The sequence below is a fragment of the Cetorhinus maximus genome, chromosome 6, assembly GCF_964194155.1.
Source record: "Cetorhinus maximus chromosome 6, sCetMax3.hap1.1, whole genome shotgun sequence".
Lineage (NCBI taxonomy): Eukaryota > Metazoa > Chordata > Chondrichthyes > Lamniformes > Cetorhinidae > Cetorhinus > Cetorhinus maximus.
Window position 1 is genome coordinate 57,876,545 of NC_135884.1, and position 8,646 is coordinate 57,885,190.

The window sequence follows — 8,646 nt, forward strand, 5'->3', positions numbered from 1 at the left end:
GCTCCATACTCTATGAATTTATTCTATGAGCTGAATCACTTCAAGCATGAGTAGGTTTGTAGTTTAAATGTGACACATATCTCTCTCTGCTGTGTTCCAACAATATGCTTTAACCCCAGGTTCAGAAGGTTGTTCCCCTAACTGCCTTGCTTCAACTCTCTCACCCATCATTTAAGGTTATTTGAGAACAGTTTTGTCTTGTAAGGCTGCACCACTGTGAACTGGGATAAACTTCCATCAAATAATTTTGTTTTGGACCCTAGCAAGCAAAAGGGAGAGGAAGTTTTTTCCCATCTATCTCTGCTTCCAGTTGCCATAAAGAAAGGAACAGTGTATTGACCTACAGCACTGCCAAATCTCCTAAATTAGCCCATTTTAATTTGAATTTCTTGCACTCTATGCCATCACATGTTTTTTTCATCATGAGTCAGTATGGGAATGTATTCTCTGATCCCAGTTTTGGACAAGTTTTCACTCCTGGACTTCCCTCCGTATCATGGGATTGGTGGGTTTGGGCAGGGGTAGTGGATGCAGTGGCAGCACAACTACTTTGGAATGGGTTAATTAACTGGACTACTCAAGCACTTGGTTGATCCAGTAAGGATATTGGAGAGCAGACAGAAAGTTACTTGTTGATGAGGTTGCCCTCATGATCAAATAAGACAATATGGTTGGGCGTGGGAGGGTTAGCCTAAGAAGAGAAATGAAATAAAATTACCAAACTTCATCCTCCCCCTCTTCACTTTCAAAAGCTATACGCAAGCAACATAGTTACCTCAACATTTGAGGGGTAAAATTTATGATTAACAAGCCCAACTGTAAATCCAGTTTGCAAGATTACAAAGTTAATAGTTCATCTATCCAGAAAAATACAATGTCCCATCACAGCATACACATGATTCAGCCCTTTTGTCTCCAGTACTCTAGCAGAAGCCCATTGCACATATTGATCACCCTTTATTTAAAAAAAACTTCCTAATTCTAGTCTCGAATTTTTTTTCGGAAAATATGCTTTATTCATAAAACATCTGAAAGAGCATTACAAAACATTTCTAAATCGTCATCATAAAAAGTGCAATCAGATTCAACTTTTACACATGGATCACAAAGTGCTTCAATACAATCAATGAATATTACAGTCATTTCAATATGGTCACTACAGACAGTTAGACAGTGCAATGGTACTGGAGTTATCGACATACATCATGTTGCACTCTGTGGTGCTTCAATACAATTATGATACATTTAGTATTCACGACAGACATTTATTGTGAGTCGTACAGCCCAAGGGGTCTATACCTTTCCCAGTCCCTCGGTGCTCGATGGCAGAAAGGTTTCAGACAGCGACTTTTCCACATTGCGCCTTTGTGGCGGCTGTCCCAAGCTTTACTGCGTCCCTCAGCACGTAGTCCTGGACCTTGGAATGGCATATCTGCAACACTCGGTCGGGGACAACTCTTTGTACTTGAAAACCAACAAGTTTCGGGCAGACCAAAGAGCGTCTTTCACTGAGTTGATGATCCTTCAGCTGCAGTTGATGTTTGTCTCGGTGTGTGTCCCTGGGAACAGCCCGTAGAGCACAGAGTCCTGTGTCAATGCACTGCTCGGGACGAACCTCGACAAAAACCACTGCTTCTCTTTCCAGACCTTCTTTGCAAAGGCACATTGCACAAGGAGGTGAACAACGGTCTCTTCCCCACCACAGCCACCTCGAGGGCAATGTGCAGAGGGGGTGAGACTCCTGGCATGTAAGAAGGATCTGACAGGGAGGGCCTTTCTCACCACCAGCCAAGATATATCTTGGTGCTTGTTGGAAAGTTCTGGCGATGAGGCATTCTGCCAAATGACTTTGACAGTCTGCTCGGGGAAGCAGCCGTCAGGATCCACCCTCTCCTTTTCCCTCAGGGCCTCTAGAACATTACGTGCCGACCACTGCCTGACGGACATGTGGGCAAAAGTGTTTATCTGCATACATTTTTCCACGAGGGACAGGTGGTATGGCACGGTCCAACTACTTGGAGCGTTCTGCAGCAGCGTGGCCAGACCCATCCTTCGCAACACCAGGGACAGGTAGTACTTGGTGTTTGCGTACCGAGGGTCTACGCACAGCTTGATGCAGCCACACACAAAGGTGGCCATCAGGATGAGGGCGATGTTGGGCAAGTTTTTTCCCCCTTTATCTAGAGGCTTTTACATCGCATCCCTGTGAACGTGATCCATTTTCAACCTCCAGATAAAGCGAAAGATGGCTCGGGTGATCGCCACCACACAGGAGTGTGGAATGGGCCAGACCTGCACCACGTACAGCAACAACGAGAGTGCCTCACACCTGATGACCAGATTCTTACCCACAATGGAAAGGGAACGTCGCTCCCACATGCCCAGTTTTCTTTCCACCATAGGCACTCGCTCCATCCAGCTTTTAACGCATGCCCCGGTCCCTCCGAACCATATCCCCAGCACCTTCAGGCCGTCTGACCTGACAGTGAAGGGGACAAAGGATCAGTCAGCCCAGTTCCCAAAGAACATGGCCTCGCTCTTGCCACGATTTACCTTGGCTCCCGAGGCCAGTTCGAACTGGTCGCAGATGTTGATCAGTCTGCGCACCGACAGCGGATCCGAGCAGAAGACGGCAACATCGTTCATGTACAGGGACGCTTTGACCTGAGTGCCTCCACTGCCTGGGATTGTCATTCCTCTTATGCCCTAGTCTTGAATTTTCCTTTCACTAGTTTGACTAACCCTGCTATCATGTACTATTTCACAGTGTAAATTGAAATTGTGCTTTTCTTTACTGTGCTTTTCTATCATGCTTACTGTTCAACATCTGGAGGAGTGTTTGTTTTTGAGAGTGACATGAATTTGGTCACCTTTTCAGCAACAGTAAGACTCTCCCAGCTCTTGTAAACGTGAACTCAAGAATCTCAAAGTCTTACTATTATCTTTTGACAAAACCTGCTAATTTTATCTTTAACAATGCAACTGTATTTGCATAATATATTTATTGATATTTCAGACCATATTACAGCAGTTTCCAGGCATTTTGCATGCTAGTTGTATTTCCGTGCAGTATGGGTGGAATTTTCCCAGAATTTGTGCTAAGTGTGCTAGCGGTCCAGTAAAATGGAGTTAACCTGCTGACGAAAATAGCGGCCTTTCACGTCATATTGTCCCGAGCCTGCCTCATTATTCATTCACTCCCACGAAACATGCTGTTTCCATGGCAGGCAGGCTCTCATTCGCCTGCCCGCCATCATCCCCGTTTTGCATCATGCCAGCTGCCATCTTTAAAAGACAGCCACCAGCAAATCACTCATCACCACTAGCTCATCACTGCCCAGAAGACATGGCCAGCAAAGGAAAAATGACTGCAGCTCCCCGCTTCAATGACAGGTCCTTCAAGCAACTGCTGGATGCTGTGGATGCCCGCTGGGATGTGCTCAACCTCCCGGCTCTGGCTGCAGCATAGGCAGCAAAGTCACCAACCTGGCTTGGGAAGCAGTGGCAGCAGTGGTCAGGGCAAATGCCCTGCAGAGGAGGACATTCACCCAGTGCCACAAAAAGATGAATGATCTCCTCCGTTCCACCAGGATAAGTCACTCTTTTCATCACTCCCAACTCACACACTCAAACCCATCACAAATCCACAGGGTCCTCACACACTGCCAGGGCAAGGGACATTACCATTCATTCTTTCACACACACCTTCATTGTCCTCATCTCATCCATGGGACCGCTCAGCACCCACACAGGCCAGGCATACTTAACACCTGGCCCAGCAGGTGTCCTGATACACTCTCCCCATCTCTATCCATGCAGGAGAAACTGGAACACAACAGGAGGGAAAGGTTGCAGGCAGGTGGAGGGATGCCGGAGATCAAAGTTCCGACAGAATTCTCAAACAGAGCCATCCAGCTGGACGGCAATGATAGGGACAAGTACTGTGCTGACAGTGAGGTCAGCCCTGCTCTACCAAGTGAGGATCCAGCAGTGCAACATCCATCAGACAACCATGCTGTGAGTAATGTGTCCTCTTTCACAGGCCACTGCCATGCACTAATTCTCTCTGCTTGATTTCGCAGGCACATCTGCCAAACAGCCGACAAAGTCCATGACCCAGGGCTTCTAATCAAGCCCCAGGGAAACCTCTGAAGAGGAATCTGAAGGCACCCTCCTTGAAGTCCCATCACAGCACTCACCCACACCCTCCACCAGTGCAGAGACACACACCTTGGTGGGACCTAGCTTTAGAGTAGCCTCGGGATCACAATCTGGTGAACACATCACAGTGCCTGATCCACAGCTTGCGGAGGCAGGGACTTCCCAGGTCCCCAGCACTCGGAGGACTGTTGGAGGCCAGAACGTTGCTGAGTCCAATGACGAGCCTTTAGGCTCGGTCATGTCACAGTTGCTGGAGCTGCAAAGACAAGCTAGGGAACATCAGGAAGGGATGTCCGCTGCACTCCTCAGATTGCAAGGCACGATGGAGGAGTCCATCCATCTCCAGGCTGAGGTGATAGCGCTGGCACTGCAATGCACCGAGGTCAACACTGGCAGGATGGCGGCTGCCATGGAGACCTTGGTCCAGGCCGTCACTCCTGCACTGCTGTACGGGCTTAACTCCATCGCTGATGCCATAGTTGACCTCCAACAGTGTGTACATGAGAGGGGTGCTAGGCAGCTCGATCTCACTCCTGCTGCCTCTTCTGCTCACGGAGTCAGCCAGGGGCCTTCGGGCACCCATAGGGAAGAGGATCAGCAGGTTCTCCGGGGTCATCCACCCTGGTGATTCCTGGAGTGACCGGTCCATCCGAATCCCCTCTTCCTGTGACCTCCACGGATCCAGCTTCACAGGCCGAGGTGGGTGCCACTGCCACACAGCAGGACCCCGAAAGCTGGCTGGGGCCAACCTCCAGAGGACACCCACCAAAGTCATCGCATACAGGGCGTCACAGTCTCCAGGCTGCCTCCACCTCCACTGTGGATGCTCAGGGAGCAACAAGACGTAGTGGCAGGGTTACGAAAGTTAAGTAAAAGTAGTTGAACAGCCTGACATGTTTGTTGATCACTTGTACATAGTGTTCACTACTGTCAAAAACTCCCAAGAATATCTCCCTGCCTGTGGCTCCTTGTTCTGATGAGCAGTGTTCTTGTCACTCAGATGTGAAACCTTTCTGCACAAGATAAAAGGCAGATGCCTCACTCCAGGGCCTCTTCCTTGGGCTCTGTGCAGCCTTCAGACCACAGTGATGGTCCAGCCTCACAATCCCTGGAAACATTATTAATGTCTGCACCTCATCTTGGTGCTGGTCATTGCTGCTAGAATGTAGTGGGCAGGCATCACAGAGTTCTCTCATACTCACTGTGTGCTCTCAGCACCTTTAAGGTGGGGCTGGCCCCCATCACACCAGCATCTGTGGCCAGTGATGCTGTGCACCTGCTCCTGAAGGGCTGAGGTGCTGAAGGCAGACACAGCATCAGATGCATCTAAAGTTTCATGGCTGCGTCTCTGATATGCCCTGATCATGGAGCACAAGTGAGCTGCACTCAGCCAGACAGGAGTCAGACATTCTCAGAGGCCATGTGAAGATCTACAGAGTGCCTTCACTGCATGTCATCATCATCCTTCTGCGATCGAGCGACTATTAGGGCCTCCACTGCATTTCCATGAAAGGAGCATTCTCACAGAGGGTATTGGCGCTGCCATAAGCCAGGCTGGAGTCAAACGTTCACAACTGCAATATGAGGATCTATGGGGACACCTCACTACATGTCATCATCATCCTCCACAAATCTATGCTATGAGGGCCCCCCGAGTGCACCTGCCTCATCTAGCCAGTGCTAGAGCCTCATCCCTGTCATCGTCACCACTAAGGACGCCCTCACTCTCATCCCCGATGGTGCCCTCCTCGTCTGAGGAGACCTCCAGCTCCTCCATCTCCTTCTCAGCCAGCTGCTCACCCTGTTGGAGTGCTAGGTTGTAAAGGGTGCAGTAGATGATGACGATGTGTAACACTGTCTGTGGACTGTATTGCAGGGCTCCACCAGACCGGTCCAGGTACTGGAACCGCATCTTCAGCATCCCGATGGTCTGCTCCACCAAGTTGCGAGCTGCTGCATGAGCCTCATTATAGTGTCGCTCTGCTGCAGTCTGAGGCCGCCGCACGGGTATCATCAGCCATGACTTCTGCGGGTAACCCTTGTCCCCAAGGAGCCAACCCTGCAGCCTCTGTGGACCCTGGAAGACTGCAGGGATCTGCGAGTGACTCAGGGTGTAGGCGTCGTGCACACTCCCTGGAAGCCGTGCACACACCTGCAGGATGCGTTTCTGGTGGTCGCATACTAGCTGCACGTTCAGTGAGTGGAAGCCCTTGCAAGTTGATGGAGTCCATCGAGTGTAGCGATGGAAACCTGAGCTCCACAAGAGTTCAGTCAATCGCACCCTGCACCTGTGGGAATCCAGAGATCTGGGCAAATCCGATGGCCCTTGCATCCCGGCTGACCCGGTCCCGGGCGAAATGCATAAAGTTGTGTGCCATGGAGAAGATGGCATCCATGACCTCATGGGTGCATTTGTGGGTGGCAGATTGTGAAATCCCACAGGGGTCACCTGTGGAGCCCTGAAAGGAGCCACTGGCGTAGAAATTGATCATCACGGTCACTCTCACAGCCACTGGCACTGGATGCCCTCTATGTCCCCTTAGCATCAAGTCCTGCAGTAAGTGGCAGATGTGAGCCACCAGGTCCCTAGACATGTGCAGTCATTGGCTACACTGGTTCTCAGTCATCTGCTGGAATGGCAGGTGGTGTTTATAGACCCTGGGTTTCACTAGGTGTCGACCAGCCACAGCTCGCTGTCGCTCCTGGGCAGGGTGTGCAGGAGCCCCAGCAGCCCCTTTTTCATGAGGTTGCTGCTCCTGCCTTTGCACAGCCAGGAGCCTCAGTCTCTCTCTCCTCCATCTTCTACGGTCTCTGTCGGCCATCAGGCTCACAGCTAGGTCACCAGGCTCCATGATCTTGATGTGGTCCTCCTGCAGCATGAAAGAGAGAGAGAGACATGGTTATCATGGTTGTACTTAACACCTTTCTTGGCCCTGTGTGACCGCCCCTTAATGCTTCCCAGTCAGTGCAGGTCACCACTCGGATGGCCACAGATGAGTGCGCTGCGTGTCTGCCCTGCCAACCTGCGACATGGGGGCCCCCCCAACGACCCCCCCCCCCCCCCCCCCCCCCCACCAACACCCCCACCCCCTGCTCAGCAGTCACCTCTGAGTCTGGCCAGCACTTACCCCCAGGCACCCCCCACCCTCCCTCAGCAGTCGCCTCCGAGGCTGGCCAGCATTTGCCCCTGGATACCACCCGCCTCAGCAGCCACCTCCGAGGCCAGGCATGTTGCCCCCGGTGCTCCTGAGGCCTGTAAACAACTGGTGAACTGTGGAGAATGCTGCTGCTCACTCACCTCAGTTCCCCCCAAAGTGAAGGCCGCCAAGTGCACGTCACCTGCGTGCTGTTGTGACACACGCAGCGTGAGTTCCCGCAGACATAGACGGACGATCCAGTGGGGTTCCAAGAGCCTGGTGAGATGGCCTTTTAATTATATGCTAATGTATTATAATTAGCTCCCCGCCGACTGATGGCGGGAAACACGACCCGTTGTCAGTGGGCTGAGCAGATGATTGCGACCAGTCTTCATGCGATGGTGAAGCAGGTCGCGCCATATTTTCTGCGCATGCCACCTATCACGCCCGCTGCCAGTGGGCTCGTAAAATTCTGCCCTATGAGCAAGCATTCATGCTGTATGATGCAAATCAACAGGGAGATTCAAAGAACAAATTAATCTTTTGTCATTTTCTTCAATCAAACCCCTTTTTAGTGTAATTGCATAAAGATTTCAGATAGACAAATAATTAAACTAATTAATTAAATTCTCTGGTACTCTGAACTGCACTTTTTTGTTCCTCCTAAGCTACATGAATGCCATCCTTTACATTCTTCTTTAACACAATGTCGTCACTGAACCAAAGTCTCCGACTTTTCCTTTCCCTTAAGACCTCATAGCATTGCATCTCTTTGCCTCTCCCAGTCTTTTTCCCACAGATAACTACATGTTTTTTTCAACTCAGGCATGGTATCATCTATGCACTGTCTCCCAATTGACTTCATCTACTCTTTTCAACATTGTTAGTTTCCTGCAGTAGGGATCTTGACTCTTCATTTAGTTTCTTGATATAAAGATACTAGAATCCCTGGTTGTTTTCTTTTTTATGAGGGAAGCTGCTGATGTACTGGGGAGCTTAGAACCAGGAACAATTTAACTGAAAACTCTGCCAATTGTTTCCTACTCCATAGTTTTTGCACCACAGTGGATGATGTATTTGCTGCAATCTGAACTTTTGTAACAAAAACAGAAAATGCTGGAAAACTCAGCATGCCTAGCAGCATCTGTGGAGAGAGAAACAGAGTTAACTTTTCAAGTCCTTATGACCCTTTACTTTGAACTTTTGCAATGCAGTTTCAAACACTCACAGTGAGCCACAATAGCATCAATAGATTGCCAATCACATCATTGCTCAGTTTCTCTCTGTTGGTAAAAGCACTTTCAAAGACCCATTAGCTGGTTGGGTCAGTTAACTTAGTTGGCTAGCT